The sequence below is a fragment of the Lynx rufus genome, unplaced genomic scaffold, assembly GCF_022079265.1.
Source record: "Lynx rufus isolate CCGP_SWC_20201006 ecotype Redwood Valley unplaced genomic scaffold, mLynRuf1.p SCAF_6, whole genome shotgun sequence".
NCBI lineage: Eukaryota > Metazoa > Chordata > Mammalia > Carnivora > Felidae > Lynx > Lynx rufus.
Genome location: NW_025814878.1, coordinates 142,982,081 through 143,000,301, shown reverse-complemented (window position 1 = coordinate 143,000,301; position 18,221 = coordinate 142,982,081). Strand labels below are relative to the sequence as shown.

Here is an 18,221-nt window from a genome sequence, read left to right as displayed (position 1 = left end):
ACAAGATTGATTCTTCCAGTCCGCGAGCGTGGAACATCTCTCCATTTGTCTGTCTTGCCTTCGGTTTCTTTCATCAGTGTTTAAACAGTTTTCGGAGTATGGGTCTCTCACTTCCTTGGTGAAACTTCCTAAATTTATTCCTAGGTTTGTTATTCTTTTTGGTGCCATTGTAAATGGAATTACCTTCATAATTTCTCTTTCCGCTACCTCATTATTAGTGTTCAGACCACTTAGGCCACTTTTGAATCCTGTCTCTTCCCCCCTTTGTGACCTCTCTAACTTCCCAGTGCCCTGTCCAGAATGGGGGTGATGATAATAATAATAATACAGGTCCTAAGAGGTATTGTCGTGAATATCCTATGAAATAGCATTCGTAAAGCAAAGTGTATGGGGTGAACTGCTCAGTCCCCCCACCCGCTCAAGCAGGGGAGCCCTCACAGGGCGCTTTGAAAGGTTTTCATCTGGGCCACACCTTTGGGTAAGTCAGAGTGGAAAGTTCAAGAATATACCACATGAAACAAAAAGGTAGCAATAGGTTCAGCAGTGGGGGCAGTGCTTTATCCTTCATGAGACTCCTGTGTGACAGGCCTGAAAGAAGGAGGGTTCAAGGGTTGGTTTCATTGTTCTTTGGCGCCGTAGTTTAGGCCTCTTTCCCAGAGGCCACGCCCTCCAGTCCAGTCACGTGGACAGATCTCTTGAGCCATAATCTCTGAAAATTGCTGCAGTCCTTCCTTACATTTTCCTTATTTCCTGTGCAGAAAATGATACTGTCCTTTGTTTCTGGAATGCCTAGGCGGTTGTCCCCGGGCTGCTTGCACAGATGAGCCTAGAGGGTTCTTCCTTTCTCCTGGACCTGTGGCCTCTGACACGTTTCCTCCTTTCTTCCTTTCCGCTCCTCACCTAGCGAGGCTTCCAGAGGCACGCCTGACTGACAGATTGCTGTTGGAGCTTCCGGAACAGGCTGAACTGGAACCTCCTGTTGACAACAGTGTGGTTTTGTCCCCCTTTGCTTTTTCTCAGAGACTGACCTCCCGAGTTCGGATCTGTCTCTGGGCTTACACGGCCTTGTAGTCGGTGCCCTCAAATTACTGGCTGATTTGTATTTTCTTTTGTCTTTTTCCTGTCTGGCTCCATCCAGCACCATTCCAGCTCTAGTAATGAACAGTCTTGCGTTCCGCTTCCTGAGTGTCTGTCCTGAGGAAAAGCCACTGTAAGGCGGTTTTTCAGCTAATTTAGTCGTGTTTATCATACACTGTTAGATGTTTAGAAGGTGGGGTTGAGTTTTGTACAGACAGTGCAGCTAAATCATTCCTTCAACAACTGTTTGACTACCTACCGTGTGCCAGAGAAGCTTTCGAATTCCAAATGCCACGGTGTGTTTTGGATGGGGTTTTTTGGGGGGGTCTCCCCAAAATTCACGTGAAAGCTTTACTGAAGTTTACACGGAACCCTCAGCGTGGCTGTATTTGGAGTAAGGAAGTCAATCGGGTTAAATGAGGTCACGGGGATGGGGCCCCGATGCAGTGGGATTAGTGTCCTCACCGGAAGGGAGCTCACCCCCCTCGCCCTTCTCCGTGGGGACACCATGAGAAGGCGACGTCCGCAAACCGAGAAGAGAGCTCTTACCAGAAGCTGAATCAGCTGGCCCCTCGACCTTGGACTTCTCAACCTCCAGAACTGAGGAAATAAATCTCTGTTGTTCAAGCGCCCAGTGGTGTTTTGATTTGGCAGATTGGCATAACAAGACCCCTCCCCCCCCCCACCACCAAACACCCTTTGCAGTTCAAGTGTTTTATCGAAGCAGTTAGGTTAGCTGCTCGGGACAGCCTTGGCCTTGGAGGTGATGCCACAGGTCTTAGATTCAGAAATTCAATTTTCAAGTATGTCAATTCAGTTTTAACAATACAGCCAAGGACTAGTAAGAATAGGAAAAAGCAGTCTGTTCCAAGCAACTCAAAGGTTGTTTATAAGCCAGAAATGCAATAAGTTCATTGACAATCGGGTATGTTTATTAATATCAGCACTATTTGTTTTATCCGTGATAACCCAGTATAGTCCTCGTGCCACCCCAGAAGCCGAAACACTCAGCAGGGGCTGCGGGGCGAGGAAAGGCGGTTCAGGCTTTCCACTAAGACTTGGGGTTCGTCTGCCCACAACACGTGGTCCGGAAATCCTCAGTGGTTGTAGACTCTCGCAGGTAGAACATCTGAACCAGATACGAGGTCTTTGTTCCTGGGATTTTGCTTGGTAAACCCGGGTGATTTCGTAACTACCCGGTCCCGTCACCGCCACCTACTTCTTTAAGCCCGTCACGCCAAGCGCCTTCATTTCCTAGCGCCAGCTCAAACACAGCTGGGGGTTTCGCTTCCGCTGAATCAGTTACATTCTCCCAGTGGGGAGATGACAGGCTTCTTGAAGGCCCGGGCCACGTTGCGTGTGTTTTCATCCTGAGCGTCCAGCACGAGAAGGGTGTTCATCCGTTGGTTTGGAAGACAGTCAAGGTCAGTGTACCCCTCTAGGAAAGTTCCTTCTTGTTCATCCATGTCATGTCGACTCTTGATTCTCGGTGTCATTGGGTACATGACGACGGGATCTCCAAACTCTGGGGAATCCACGTGGCGTAAAACATGTGACTCCCGCGCCCGACGACAGATGCAGTTGAGCGGAGCAGGTGAAATGCTGAATAGTTGGGGACTAAGTGTAACATCACGGGGAGCGAGTGATCGATCAGCGATAGTCATCCAGGCGCCTGGGTAAAGAGACAAGGAAGCTTTGGAAGGGGGCGCGTGGAGAGCGGTAATTTGCGGTGACTCCACGGCGCCCAGAAGCGGGCAGTCTTTCCACACCGTGATTCCGCGGGGCTGGCGCCAGCTCAGTGGGGCACAGACAGCCAGCAGCACCGGCGTTTTTACACCGAGACCAGCAATGTTACCGTCTCTTTTTGCTCTGATTATACCCTAGCCGACCTTTCATACGAATTTGGCCTTCACACACACACACACACACAGGGCCCCCTAACAGTTTGTTTCTTGGTGTAAATCTACCAAGTCGCCCTCTGACTTTAAAAGTTTTTCTTGACTGTCGTTCGCACCCCCAGGAAGTCCCAGAAATCAGGCCACTTCTCCGCTCCTGCCCTGTGACCCCTCCGGGCTGACTTGACACCTTTGGTCACCAAGAGCCTCCTGACGCAGTCTCCTTGTGACCACTATTGTCCCCTTGAGATCTGTTCCCGACACGACAGCCAGTTATCCTTTTCAGAGGTAGGTTAGACCCTGTCACTCTTCTGTACAGACACTTCTGAGACGTATTCATTCCTCACTCAGCTCGAAGTCCTGACAGCCTGCAAGTTCTCACATTTTTTGAGATCACACGGCCACAAACATGCTTTTGCCTTCGGCCTGAGTCCTCTATTTAGAAACTCTCCTCGAAAATGACACCGTGGCTCCTGTTTGCTCAAAAGTCCCCTTCGGGAAGCTTCACCTGACAGCCCCGTTTCCTGCTGCAGCGTGCCCCCGACCTGATCCCAGCACCCTGACCACACTCTAACGCCGCTTTTCGTTTAGTTGTGTATTTACTACGCGGAATGTAAGGGGCAGGGGTCGTTGCTTTGTCCACTGATAAATCCCAACCCCCAGAGCACCGCCTGACACAGAGTGGCGCTCACTGAGCGTGCGGAACGAACAAAGGGACGAGTGTGTTTCATTTGGGGGAATCGGGACCCCATCCCTGCAGAGTCTACATGCCTGGGAAGAGGAAGGGAGAATGGCAGAAAAGACCCGCGACGTCAAGTTTCTGAACCCGAGACACCGAGAAACAGGGCTTCCAGTAAGATGCTGACCCCTTGCGGTACTCCAGCCGGGCCAGGCCACCGAATCCGTCGTGTTAAAATGAAACGAACCCCCTCGGAAGCCCTGGTTTCTAAAGCATCAGAGATTCAGCTTCACTAGGGCCGAGCTGGGGCTCAGGACTCAAATTTGCAAGCTCGCCAGGTGACTCACATGTCCAGCCAGATGTGGATACTCAAGTGAGAGCATTTTCATGAGTTGTCCTGAGGCCTGAAGAGAACATCGGGTCAAGGTTAGGGAAGTGAGAGGAACATATGTGGTTCATTGTGCTTTTAGAATCAATGAAGAGCTGTGTATGTGTGTGGTTTCTCCATCACGGTCATGGGTGTTTCATCAGTCACTGCCAGTGAATCCACGAACGCTTCAAAGGAATGATAAAGTAAGACAGGCGTGATGGAATTTTCCTAAAGGGACATTTGGAAAAGTCTTGGTCAGTTTGACCACGGGAATGGTTTTCAAGTCAGTCAGTGGTGGCAAAATCCACCCCTGTCTGGGATAATATCGTCCATGCACAGAGCTGACTCGACCTAGTCCCAACCAGCATGGATTTGTAGGAGGAAAAAGAGGACACAGTGAGCGAACCTCGGTGGCTGGACTGGGCAGGCTTATTCTAGAGGGTGGAGAGCTCAGAGGAGTTGGGGGTAGAAATGCAGTTTGGCTTTTGAAAAACAAGCCGAAATAGTTAGATTTTATTTTGTAGGCAGTTGCAGTCTATTATGGACTGTTCGGTACCTTCCACAATTAGGTGTATTGTGCTGTCTGGGTGCAGGTGATCAGAAACCGAACCGATGTGTGAGGCAGTGGAAATAGCAAATTCGCCTCCCATTATTCCGGAATGACACTTGCTTGGGCCAGAAAGTGGAGTCGCGGATCTCAAAACTCTGCTTGGACATTGTCACCTCTGACCTCTGCCCATCAGACTGTTCCCTGTGTTTGGATCGTTTTTTTCTCCACCTTCAGACTTTAGCTTTGCCAACATCTCTGCGTCCTTCTCCCGCCATCCTAAGCCTTTTTTCGTGCTTCAGAATCATCCGAGGAGCTTAAAAATACAAAGCTCATGCCCTACCACAGACTTGCAATGTCAAGACAAATCTCTAAGGGGCCAGAAAAATGCATTCCCCGCTAGGGGGCGATGAGGCCCACCTCTGCAAGAGTAAGAGAGCAGGTTAGGCGTAGCTGAGCAGAACTGTGAACCGTGGCCGCTCCCGGTGATTCCATGATTCCACACATTTAAAAGCGTTGACCTCCCAAACTCCTCTTGCTTGACATTGGGGGGACCTTGCTTCGGAGGTGAGTGGACGGAAAAGGAGTTGAGAATACACATTGAAAGGAAAAGCTAACCGCCCAACGTGGGGCTCGAACCCACGACCCTGAGATTAAGAGTCTCATGCTCTACCGACTGAGCTAGCCGGGCAGTTGGTCACAGGTCTTCCCCAATCTCCTATGAGCACATACGAATTCTTCTTGGCCCTGTTGCGACTGTAGGGCTCTAGGTCTTGTCTGATTGTTTTTGTCTTCCAAAGAAGACGACGTGAAAGTCAAAGTATATAAGCATTATCTGCCATTCTTGCTGTGCAAACCGGCTCACTTTCCCTACCTCGCCCCCCCCCCCCCCCACCATTCTCACCGACCTGCTGCAAATACGGCACAGAAAGTTTCCCGGATCCGAGGGCCGGCATCTCTGGGTGCTGCGCGAATCACCCCAACCCTGGCACCCCCATCGCTCTTCCAAGCCCAGGCACCCCTGCGCCCTCTTTGTGGCCCAACGAGGCACCTCTGGCTGTGGATGTGGCCCCGCAGGCAGTCTCTGCGGGTTTCTCCTCCCACCGCTTGTTCATATTTTGTACTTCCCTACCATCAAGGCTCACACACGCAGAGAAGGGAAAGGGGGTGCAATTTCATTTTAATGTGTGTTTTGTTTACCACTGACCTCAAAAGTTCACTGAACATAATAGATGGTAAACAAATACCTGCTTAGTGAATGTACCAAGAGCACCCCCCGGGGAAGCGAGAAAGCGTCCCCTCGAACGAGGAGGCAGAATCTCAGTCTCCTGAAAGATTGGGCGGGGGGAGATAGTCACCCCTGTGCGAACGAGGAAAGCCGAAATATCCTGGACGAAGGTTGCCAGAACCCCAACTCTAGAGCTCATTGTCTTATTTTTCCATAAAAAAGTGATGAATGAACGATGGATGACACTGAATGGAGATGTGACCATCGTCTTCCTGCACTTTGATCGGATCACAACCGTGGAGTTGGAACTAACTTGAAGAACCAGAAACCTCTGCCTCTGCCAGAGTCACTTTAGAGCCGATGGAACACGGAGTAAAAGCCAAAATTAAACAGTGTTGTTTCTTTTTAGTAAAAGTCACTTATTGGGATCGAGAGCGTATGCAGCGAACGCGTTTTCACGTGAAGGTCGAGTGGTTTCATTGAACTGTAGCTGCACCCGTTTTTCTGCAAAACAAAACGGGGCTCGTCCGGGATTTGAACCCGGGACCTCTCGCACCCTAAGCGAGAATCATACCCCTAGACCAACGAGCCGCACGCCTTCTGGCTCTTCTGAATATATTAAATATTTAGTGAATTTCTTTATTTTATCTTTTGCATTTCATTCATATTTGGGTAAATATAACTACGACCGACCCTTACTCTGACCCTCCCGCTCTGTGGCTCCCAGAACTTCGCCGGCTCATCTCGCGACCCAATAATCCCTGTAAGGAGTGAACGGAGCCGTGTTTCTCAAGGGCCGCCGGCCCATCCACTGTAAGAAAAGACTGTGGCCGCTGAGAGGGCAGCAGAAGCCGGTGCTGCTTGTCACCTCGCGGAGCCGGTCTGTGGGACGACCCCCGGCCGGCCCCCTGCTCCCGGGGTCCCCGGCAAGTAGCCGGAGCGCGGGCGTGGCTCGGCGGGCCGTGGGGACGCGGGGTCGAGAATTCAGAGGAGATGAGCTGTGTGGGAAGCGGGGGACACAGTTAAGGAGCCGAGAGCCGGCCGTGGCGGAAAATGAGGCGGACACAGGGACGTCCCGTCCAGAAATGGCCAGAACGCAGGGGCCGCGGGCGTCGGCAAGCCGGCCCCCAGGACGCGGACGGAAGCAGGGTGGGTTGTGCCCAGCGGCTTGGTCCTTCCTCACGGGGACATCCATTCAATGACAGCAGGCTTCTCTGCACTCGGGTTCCTCCCCCGCCTGCGTGACCAGAGCTGCCTTCAGTCCGCACGGACGCGAGCCCGCGCCGCGGTGACTGAAGACACTTGTCTCCTGACTCTTTTCCGGGGCAGAGTTCGGCGACGCCGTTTTCCTCCTAATGAATTGAATCACCCCTACAGCGTCCCGGTGCCCTTCTGCTTCTCGGGGCAAACTCTCCGAGCGTGCCCGCTTGCGGAGATGCGCGCTCGGGGCTCCCCTGGGGTGGTCTGCACTTGAAGCAAAAAGCGGCTGTCCTCCCCCGGGCCGTGGTCCGCCGCCGCCGCCTCTTCGGGGGACACAAGGGGAGGTCAGCATTCAGGGCGAGTAGACACCGAAATAGAAAACGAACCGCTGGCCCGTACGGGGATCGAACCCGCGACCTTGGCGTTATTAGCACCACGCTCTAACCAACTGAGCTAACCGGCCAACTGCGACAAGCGCTTTTCCAAAGTCCTTACAAGAATGTACTCTGGTTATTGTTTATTCTTTTATATTGTAAGTGATGTGGTGTATCCAAGACGTCGAATTTGGCCCCACCGACCTAGACTTCGTCATTCTCCCAAGACTCATCCTACTTTCTTCCTGCGGTGACGCAGCAAGGAGGTGGCTAGCAATACCCCCTTATCCTCCCGCCCACCCCTCTGTATTTTCAGGCCAAGATTATCTCTGCCTTTAAAGGCCAGCCAGATGCTACAAATAGCCTTTTATTGATAGGTCCTGGGCTGATTGGCAGGTTGCTCCGCTTGGGCCATCTCTTCCCTTGGGTGTTTTTTTCTCTAAGTTGCCAGTTTTATTGGTTTCAGATAAAGATTTCCCAAAATACCTTAGAGTTGTCTTGTTTCCCTCTCTACATACATGATTCTGTATGCAGTGGCTATAAGAACGCTTTAGAAAATTATCGAAGAGGAGGATACGAAGTCTAATGATTCCACATTGTAAAAACATAGCCATAGCTTCCGATGGGGCAGAGAAAACGGTTTGGAGATGCCGGGGATCGAACCCGGGGCCTCATACATGCGAAGCATGCGCTCTACCACTGAGCTACATCCCCAACCATACAGAGTGTCCCTTTATAACTCTTCCCAATTCTTTCAACCTTATTTTTTTTCCCCCAGCAATTAAGATTTTCTTCAATATTAAAGTTAAATTTTCCTTTATTGATTCAGCAAAATCATGAAATGGTTAAAGGGACAACATCAGTATTCCGAGCGGAAGAAGCTTTCCGGCCATCGGACCCTTGTCAAGCACTTAACCTAGCGATCAAAGGAGGGAACCAACTACTGAAAAATCTGAGAAAAAGGAGAGAGGACCTCTGGTTTAAAAGTTTCTTTCTTTCCTTTTTTCCTTTCCCTAAGGACGGCTGAGGGGCACTGCAGCCACGTTAGGCTGACTATGGGCTGATAAGATCACTGCAAACTTGCAGCTGAACTGAGAGAGAAGTGGAAGAAACGAATGAGCCCCAGAACAAGGGATATATGTTTACTTGAAGATAATAAACTGGCTCTAGAATTAACTACCCGAGGAAAGCCTTCCGCCTAGATAAAAGGATACTAGTAATACAGGGGGCTCGAGACCGCACAGAGCAGAAGGTCTTCTAGGGTCACAGTTTGCCTTGGGACCCAGGGCGTCCAGGGCTAAAATTGAGAAGCTTTAGTCACCCCACTCCCCTCTCGGCCACTCCCGCAATCCAGAGTTTCCAGCCCAAAGCCCTAAGCGGGCTTCCAGAAGGATGGACCTCCTCTCCTCGCGCCAGGCGCCGGAGGCTGAGAAGACGAGGGAGGAGTGGGGCAGCAGAAGGCCTCCTGCTTTCTCTTGGACCCTTGTTCCCAGCCCCTGGAAATGTTAGGGTGCCCTAGAGTTTGCAGGGCCCGTTTTCAGTGATCACTAGAATCTCATGCCCAAACTGTGCTGGTCTGGAAGGACACCCACTGAGAAGATGATTAAGTAAACAGAGATACCTAAGTAAAGCTGCGACTGGTTTGTTTGTTTTTTAAGTCCTGAAGTTTCAATTCTATGACAGAAGTTTCCAGGGTATATTTTTCAGGAACTTTGAAACACCTTAATAGATGCCAAATTATAAAGAACGGGAGAGGGAGCATAAACCCCAAGTTCAAGACAGTGTGTATCCGGGGGAGATAAAGAGATACGACCCCGGCGGGACACACGAATGTGGGTCATTACTGTCTAAGCTGAGAAATGCCCACGCGGAAGTGCGCGGTATTCTAACTGGTGCCCTTTAAAGTGCATACACGTGTAAGGTGTGAGCAACAGAGGACGCTGGGTATGTGGGCACTCTGTATGTTTTTGCAACCTTTTGGCACATCTAAAACTATTCAAAAGTTAAAAGTTTATTTAAATTTAAAAAGTTAATAAATAAATAAAGACAGCGGAGACCCAGCACAAAATCAAACCGCTTCCTCTGGCTCTCGACCCATATTCAGATATCCAAAGTGCCGCCTAAAAGGTGATTTAATTGCCCCTTAAAAGCGCTGGTGTCATGTTGGCTTTCTTTGGAAAGTGCTCTATTTGGGCCCAAATGTAGAATATTTGAGATATTTTTCTGGGAAGCCTAGAAACTGAAGACCAGTTGCACAGAATTCTATACAGTATAATATCTAGTATTGATCCATGTATATAGAGAGAAAGAAAACATTATAATAAGGGGCAACATTATAATTCATATAATATAGTTAGATCAGGGTGTTAAAGAAGACTTTCATTGTGACTGAGTTTCTATGCTAATTAGGGTATTAAGCATTTTGTGAATGAATACCTCTAAACCGGAATCACCGGTGAAACTTCTAAAAGAATTTTCTCCTTCAAGTTTGCAGATAAATTGACTATAGTTGATGTGTTAAGACTATGGCATGTGAGCCCGGATAGCTCAGTCGGTAGAGCATCAGACTTTTAATCTGAGGGTCCAGGGTTCAAGTCCCTGTTCGGGCGTTAGCACTTTTACGTTGTGTTTGTTTTGTTTTGTTTTTTCCGTCTCCATTCCTGCATTTTAATCCCAGGAAATAGTAACAGGAAGGAAGATAATCTCAAATCACAGGCTCTGATGTCACTAAAAAATGAGAGGGGATTCTGAGCACAGCACAGAATAACCTAGGACCTGTTCAGAAAACAAGAAGGGCCTTTCAGACAGGTGTCTGGAAGGCACACACACAAAACATTTCCTCCAGAGCATAAGGGAAAGTCTCATTGACAATGGTCACAAGTTATCAAAAGTCAAACTCTTATTTGCAAAGCAACAAAAGCACAGAACTGTTCCCTCTGTCCCACGCCGGAGGGCTCCTTTCTGGTCCGCGGCTCTGCTCGGCTCCGGGGAAGCCCAGGTAAACTACTGGGCTGTAGTGTCAGCACTTAGAACTCACGGGCTGGTGGCCTCGGCTTCCACACTTTTTTGGCCATGACTCATTTGAGCTTTAGTTTACATCTGGACCCAGACATACAAATACAGGAGGAAGAAAATGGCCTGAATTACCACTTACTCTTACGCATTCATTGCCTTCTGATATTTCAGACTCTATCCTCTTCTTTCCAATTAAACACACACCATTAAACTGATTTTGCTCCCCCCTCGTTGGGAAACACGGGGCTTGGAGAAATCATAAAGATGAAATGTGACATATAGCACAAGGTGACGGGTCCTGTGCTGCATAACCTGTCCCTTGCCCTAAATCCAAGTCCCCTCTCCTAGAGTGACCCCAAACCTCAAGTCACCCGAGCTCACTGCCATCAACACCATCTCTGCCCTGCTGGGAACCACGGAAGGAACAGAACTTGAAAGCCCCTGAAGGAGACTCCATTTGGGAGTCTCCCAAAGAAGAAATTTCATCCTGATCCAGAGGATCACAGAGAAAGGGGATTTTACAATGCTGTGAAAAAAATCACCAAAGTTGCTACAAAACCTCTGGAAAACCCTAACAGAACACTTCTTGTCCGGTGCCTTGGGGACACCGTAGGCAGAATGTCAGCTTCATAATATGAGGGCCTTGAGCTCAATCCTCAGAGAAAGTATAGCACTTTGCAAAAACAAAACCAAACACAAAAAAACAAAACTGCAGAAGTAATCCAACATGATCGTTACTCTTATTGCTATTAGAGTCACACAAGAAATATCTTCTCTAAGCGCCTGTCGCTTCATGGAATTTTTTCCTGCCTATAAGGAAACCCACTTGGGTTGTGACCCCACAACGTTTCTTTATAACACTCAGAGCTTTTCAAAAGAAAAAAAAAAAACCTCCATTAACTTGACCTAAACACAACAGGGCAAGCGTCTCTCACAACCTTTTAAAAATAAGCAGCGGGGGCGCCTGGGTGGCGCAGTCGGTTAAGCGTCCGACTTCAGCCAGGTCACGATCTCGCGGTCCGTGAGTTCGAGCCCCACGTCAGGCTGTGGGCTGATGGCTCGGAGCCTGGAGCCTGCTTCCGATTCTGTGTCTCCCTCTCTCTCTGCCCCTCCCCCGTTCATGCTCTGTCTCTCTCTGTCCCAAAAATAAATAAATGTTGAAAAAAATTAAAAAAAAAAAGCAGCGGGAGGAAGTCACAAAATCGAATATTAAATCCAAAAGCAACATGGTCTCAGGGCACCAGGCAGTAAAAATAATAAATGTTGAGTGGCTACACTGTTCAGGAAGACGAAGGACTTACCAGACATCAGTGCGTGTAGTTAGACGAGAGTCAAAAGATTTCCTTTCTTTTCTCAGTCTTTGGGGGAAGCTTGGGACGGAAAGAAAAGGCAACCCCTTGAACTTGCACATCTTACACCCTGGATCTTTAGTGGGCTGAGAGAGCAGCCACATGGTGGGTGTTACCTGGGCTCCAACAACAGGAATCCACCTGCTGCAATCGCTTGATTGACCGACTTGCCAAGAATGTTGTTCCAGTTCCAGTAGGCAAGCAACTCATATAAAATTATAAAATGGCACCGGATTAAGTTAACAGACGAACTGTATTTCCATTCGACACTATTGTCCCGATCTCTTAACGGGTTTCCATCGGTTTTCAAACACCGAATACTCAACTAGTCCTCATCATTTGCTTTACCAGACAAAACCACATGTGTGGCTGGCACCCTCCATTCAAGAGACCCAGCTACCCTGAGGTTGGTGCCCAGAGGAAACAGCTACTAGAAATGCCCATGGGTCGTTTACCCTTCTGTTGGGCAGGTGAGTTGAGGCGAACAGTCAGATTTAAACTCCCCAAGCCAAGCTTCTTTTCTATTGTTTGTCGAAATGTAAAACACACAGCAAGAGTGTACAAATAACAAATGTAGATCTCAATAGCTCTGCGGATGTTCTTTGATGCTTCTGGTCTATTGAGGAGAACATACCCTCCACCAACTCATCCAGTCTCTGAAGACTTTGCGAAAGAAAGATAGAAAGAAAGAAAGAAAAGAAAGAAAGAAAGAAAGAAAGAAAGAGGAAAGAGAAAGAAAGAAAGAAAGAGAGAGAGAAGGAGGGAGGGAGGGAGGAAGGAAGGAGGAAGGAAGGAAGGAAGGAAGAAGGAAGGAAGGAGGAAGGAAATAAAGAGAAAGGAAGAAGGAAGGAAAGAAAGAAAGAAGAAAGAAAAGAGAAGAAAGAAAGAAAGAAAGAAAGAGAAGAAAGAAAGAAAGAAAAAGAGGGAGGGAGGAAGGAAGGAGGAAAGAAAGGGAGGAAGGAAGGAAAGAAAGAGAAAGAGAGAGAGGGAGGGAGGAAGGAAGGAAGGAAGGGAGGGAGGGAGACAGGGAGGAAGGGAGGAAGGAAGAAAAAGAAAAAACTCAACTGGTGAAGCAACTCGGTGTTGGGACGTAATCCTTCACGAATCTCTCACATTTCTTCATGTATTGCTAGCAAGGCAATGAATGCCCCCTTTGTTCTGGATTTTCTTTCCAAGGATGCTTGCACAGCAAACACTCTTGGAAGACAGAGACAATGTCTCTCCAGAGCAATGGACAGGCGTGCTTACATCCATGGGTTTAGGGTTTCTCTCTTGTAACAGAACCCACACGTGTACAGATGCCATGGTTTTGTCCTCTGCAAACTAGAGCCAGGGAACCAGAGGAAAAAATGCTGATAATCCAGTTATTGCTACTACTAGAATAATAGACTTTCCATTGTCTCGGACCCAGGAGTCTCGTGAATTACACCAGCGTCCGTGAAACTGCATGCGGCAGGTTTAGCTGGCACGTTGGGTAAAACTTTGGGCCCTTCACATTTCTTGGCGCTCATCAACCCCACGCTCCCTTCTTCCTCCTGCATATTCTTTACCTTGGTTAATTACACAACCACCCACATGAATCCAAAGCTGGAAGTTAGATGCCTTCTCAGACTCCTTTCCTTTCCTCGCCCCACTCCTCCGTATCCAACCCATCACCAAGTCTACCCTTTAAATACTCAAGAGGAAGTGGGGGCAGAGAATTTTGTGAAAAGTTCCTTTCCTGCTCCCATCCCATCACCCAAATTCAGGCTCCCGCCATCTCTGTGGGGAGTATGACAACAATTTTCTAGCTATCTTTTTCAGCAAAGGGGACAGCTGATTTGCTACTTCCTCATCTCTGGGGCTGAATAAAGCAGTATATTTTCCAGTCAGGAAACCTCTCCTTCCAACATCCTCCCTCTAATTCCACCATCCAAAGCCCAAGTGACACAGAGGTTTTTGTGAACTGCAAGTCTGGACAGGCTTTCCCCCAGGGCTGAAGCTTTTAAGACAGACAGGATAAAATCTGAAATCCTTCGCAGGAGAAAGGCCCTTTGTGCTTTGTGTCTAATGTATTCTCCCCCATCCCATGCTTCTTTGCTCTTGTGCGTTATCTAACCACAGCTTAACCGGTCGCTGCCGGGGCAGTGGAATCAAAGGTGGTGCTTAGAGCTAAGTCCTTTGTGCAAAGGCTCCTTTAAGTCTTTCTTCCCAGGGATGTATGATTTAGAAACTGTGGAGCCAAACCTCGGAGCTTTTCACTTGTGGGTTTTTTTTTTTTTTCCTACTTTTCCTCAGATGGGAGAGGTTTTTCTCCACCTCTGGAGAAAGGCCTTCTCACTCTCTGCTGAGGACAAGGCCCTTGTGCCTGAGCTGTAGCCGTGGCCACGATCGAAGCTCTCGAACTGCTGAATAAATCAAGGGATTTCCCCCTAAAATTATGTCATCATGCCCGAGTCCCCCCTTTCTCCTCACTTTGCAACCCCCGACTCCCTACACCCACCGAATTTTCCCTTCCTTTATCCCGCAGCTGGAGGGTGCGGACGGCACTCCTTAGCACTCACATCTAAAGGCATTCGTACACACAAGTAGATGCAGATATGTTATTTACATAGCGGATTACACATTTAGTTCGATGCATAAGTAACCGAAGTTCATACAGTCAATAATACTCTATTACACAGCTGCCAGTTTTGCTAAGAGAGTAAATCTTGAACATGCTCATCACCCAGAAGGTTTTTTGTCACTGTGTAAAATGACAGACGTTGGCCACACAATGGCAGCGATCATTTCACAAGGTGCACAGACACCGAGTCCCTACGTGGGGCGGTTGAAACTAACACAGTATTCGTCAACTGTACCTCGGTCAAAAAGTGAATTAAAAAAATGCCTGAAGCCATGGGCTCCATTCTGACTCATTTTGGGGTCCCTCCAACACTTCATGTGATCGGCTTTACCGCGGTTCCCCGAAAGAAACCTGAACGGGCACATGCAAAGTAATAGTTGAATTGCCACTATCCACTTCTCTGGGGGTCCCTCAACGGGCCAGACACCGCGTTAAGCGCTTTTGCAGGGTTTCTTACCTTGGGGACTGGTGGACATTTGCACCTTTCAGATCTCCGAGCTGGAGCTGAAATCTGGCTGTACCCTTAACCTAGGAACGTAGGGAGCCAACCACCGTCAGGAGCGTCTGTGGTTCCGTCACCAGCAGAAGTCACAGACATTTTCCCACTGAGGAGAACAAAGGCAGGAGAAATGTGGCTTCGATTACACCTTCTCACGACCTGCATCCACTGCTAGGCGCCTGAGGCCCCCAGAACGGAACCCAGAAAGGAACTCACCGCTGCCTTGCTGTCGCTGTCGTATCAAAAACAAAAAGCAGCCTTATCTTAACCACAGCCAGGCTCCCAAGGCCCTGTAGACGCTGCGTTCAGCGGACAGAAATTTCCTTAGAGACTCAGGTTATCTCTACCTTCCTTTCCTCCACAAACCCAAAAACAGAGAACCCGGCACTCCTCGCAACCCCAGGGCAGCTCTCCCTGCCCGCGGGTCCTGTCCCCGGGCGGTTATATACAATCACCTTTTGGCACCCAAGACGTCTCCAGACTTGTTTCTTGGCCGCTGGCTCACGACCCCCTCCCCCCACCGCCAAACCCATCCACGGCTCGTACTTGAACAGGATGCCCGTTATCTACACCGCAGGCCTCACTATCTCCAAGTCTCACGGACGGGACGGGCCCCGGGTGGCGGCGCCAGCACGGGAGGCTCTGAGCAAGAGAGGAGGAAACGTGGGAGACCAGCCCCGAGTCCTGAACATTCTGTCCCCCGGTTCCCAACCGGCGGTGAAACATGGGGGGGGGGAACCCAACCCCTCGGGGATGGCGGCTGTCCTCTCTGTCTCTGTCTCTCTCTGTCTCTGTCTCTGTCTCTCTCGAGCCGCCTGCTCTGGTGTCTCGAGATCGTACTTTTCCCTTTAATAAACTTTCCCGCTTGTGTGGCTGGTCGTGCTGCACGCGTGTCCTTGAATTTCTTGTGACAAGACCAATACCCTTCGGGGACTCCTTGGGTGGGTCTTCCCAGTTCACCCCAGGGGTGGGTGGGTGGGTGGAGGCCCCAGGCCCCGGGGTCTTCCCAGTTCACCCCAGGGGTGGGTGGGTGGGTGGAGGCCCCAGGCCCCGGGGTCTTCCCAGTTCACCCCGTAACAGAACTGGGAGGGACAGGGGTGGATCCAGGAAAATACGTTTCCCTCCTTCGGCTTTCTAGCTCTGCCAGGACCATTGACTCACTTTCGAGGGTCAGAATTGTCATTCTGGAAAACTCTAGATCGCTCCGTCTATTTGGTGTCAGACACCCACATGCTCAAAACAGTCACGGACCAGGGTGTTAATTGAGGAATTTGCAGACAGGAAAAGTGGGCAGAGAGGTTTCAGGGCTGATATATTATTTCCTAATTTGCTCTCCCCGCTTAGAAATATTTGGCTAAGACCCTAGCCTCTTTGTACAGAAAAAAATAATAATAAATAACCCTTTCTAGCTTTGTGGTGCTAGAGATACGCTGAAATTCTAAATTCCATATGACCACTTGATGAGGGAAACGAAGGCAAGAGAAATGCAGTTTAAATCTCCTTGCCGCCGCTTGCAGCCGACTGCTAGATGTGCAGACCGTGACCTTGAGGCCCTCATGGCCGCCCTGCTGCCTTCATGTTTTTGTTTCATTAAAGACTAAAAGCAACCTTATCTTAACAGCAGCTGCCCCTCAACGTCCTGAAACCTTGCTTCCAAATTCCTCAGAGACTGACTTATCCTCACTCCCACTGACTTGAAAGTACGTAACCAGTCACTCCTCACAACCCCCCGGGGCAGCCCTCTCTGCCCCCTGGGTCCTGTCCCTTTGCTGTAGTAAAAGCACCTTTTTCCACCAGAAAACACCTCAAGAATTCTTTCTCAGCCATTTGCTCATGAACCTCACTTTATAATTTTATCACTGTGGCGCCCTTACGTGGGGCTTTGAGTTTTTTCATCTGGACTCTGAGCCCCAGCGCTAACTTGGTGATTCCTCTCCTCTTTCCTTTTATTTCAGGGGCTTTTGCAGGAACAGTTTCATGTCAGTTTGCTCCGGCTGCAGGCCTCTGGTGCCCGAGGCTTCTCCGCAGGGAGGAGAAAGGCTGCCTTTTGGCTGGAAGTTAGTACCCTGGCAGGAATGGTAAGACCAGAAACTTGATGCCCTCTCTTTATTCCTGTCCTTATAACCAAGTTGTCCGTCTTGGGCGTGGGACGGCCACCTAAGTCACCAGGACGGCTGCCACTCTTAAGACTCCCTTGTGAGGTTTCCTCTTCGTTGGTCTAATGTGGGCCCCTCCAGATCCCTGGTCTAGCCGCCTCTGGCCCAGAGAACGCCACTCAGAGCCGGCCGAAACCAGTCCGCGCATGATTAAATTAGATCCCAACTGGGGACTATTTCCTAGGGAAGTCGCTGTAAGGACGACATGTGTTGGAACGTCTCTTAGACCCTGATGGGTTCCTGTCTTTACTATTTTTCATCAGGGCCCCTACTGACTACTGAAATTATCATTCCTGCAGGAAACCAAGCAAATAGACTGAGATACCCTAGGTCCAGCTGTGAATGGCCCTAAATCATGCCCCGGATTTGAAGGCCTCTTGTAAAATGTGTTTGGCCACTAACCAGGCTGATAAACTCCCTCCTGACACACTGAGGACTGTCTAAACAGGCCTCCTCTGTAAGGAGCCCCTCCCGGGTAGTGGGTAGCAGGAGTTTTGTTTCATTCTCGCCCTAATAAATTTGGTGCCTGTGCCGCTCTTAACCTCGTTCGTGGGTTCCATCCTTCGGCTCCATCAGAACACGATCCTGGATTTTTAAAAATGCAGTACATCCCCCTGGAATTTAGTGTCCTTTCATTACCACCTGTCTTCGCTGGAAATCACAACTGTTTAGCGTGTGGATAGCTTGCATTTGATTGTTTTCTAGTGGTATCTTGGGCAATTTCCTTAATTTACTCAGAAACTGGATGGATTACATTTGAAATTTATACCGCTGATCTTTCCAACAATGAGGGGCTTTCTAACCCCCCGAGTTGTAGACCTGGGTCTTAATACGGATTTTACCACTCACTGACCTCAAGGCAAATTAATCTGTTTGTCTCAAGTGTCACTAAGTGTAAAGTAAAATGGGGATAATAATATTCAGCTCATAGGGTCATGGAAATAAACTTACGCATGGAAATCACTGGACAGTGTTTGGCAAACAGCACTTGAGAACTTCCCTACTGTAAAAAAAAAAAAAAAAACAAAAAAAAAAACCTGCTAGAATTTACTTGGTGATGCATTTAAATCATTCTTTGGATTCAACAATTTATTGACCACCTACTATGCACCGTGTTCTCTTAACCTCTTTGCAAATGTCATTGCTCTTTCTAGAAGGCTTTCTTTCCCCCACTCCTTCTTGCTTAAAGGACTTCTTGCTTGACTAACTCCTGTTTGCATTGTGCTG

The 18,221-nt window shown here is 49.0% G+C and overlaps 5 non-coding genes across 5 annotated transcripts; 1 reads left to right on the top strand and 4 right to left on the bottom strand.

Annotated features, from left to right (window-relative positions):
* Positions 1-5,186: 5,186 nt before the first annotated feature.
* TRNAK-CUU (transfer RNA lysine (anticodon CUU)) lies at positions 5,187-5,259 on the bottom strand. The gene has a single exon. It is a non-coding gene; the product is annotated as a tRNA-Lys (tRNA).
* A 1,056-nt stretch (positions 5,260-6,315) lies between these two features.
* On the bottom strand, positions 6,316-6,387 carry TRNAP-AGG (transfer RNA proline (anticodon AGG)). The gene has a single exon. It is a non-coding gene; the product is annotated as a tRNA-Pro (tRNA).
* Positions 6,388-7,385: 998 nt separating this feature from the next.
* TRNAI-AAU (transfer RNA isoleucine (anticodon AAU)) lies at positions 7,386-7,459 on the bottom strand. The gene has a single exon. It is a non-coding gene; the product is annotated as a tRNA-Ile (tRNA).
* A 553-nt stretch (positions 7,460-8,012) lies between these two features.
* Positions 8,013-8,084, bottom strand: TRNAA-CGC (transfer RNA alanine (anticodon CGC)). Its single transcript has one exon. It is a non-coding gene; the product is annotated as a tRNA-Ala (tRNA).
* A 1,822-nt stretch (positions 8,085-9,906) lies between these two features.
* Positions 9,907-9,979, top strand: TRNAK-UUU (transfer RNA lysine (anticodon UUU)). The gene has a single exon. It is a non-coding gene; the product is annotated as a tRNA-Lys (tRNA).
* Positions 9,980-18,221: the final 8,242 nt, after the last annotated feature.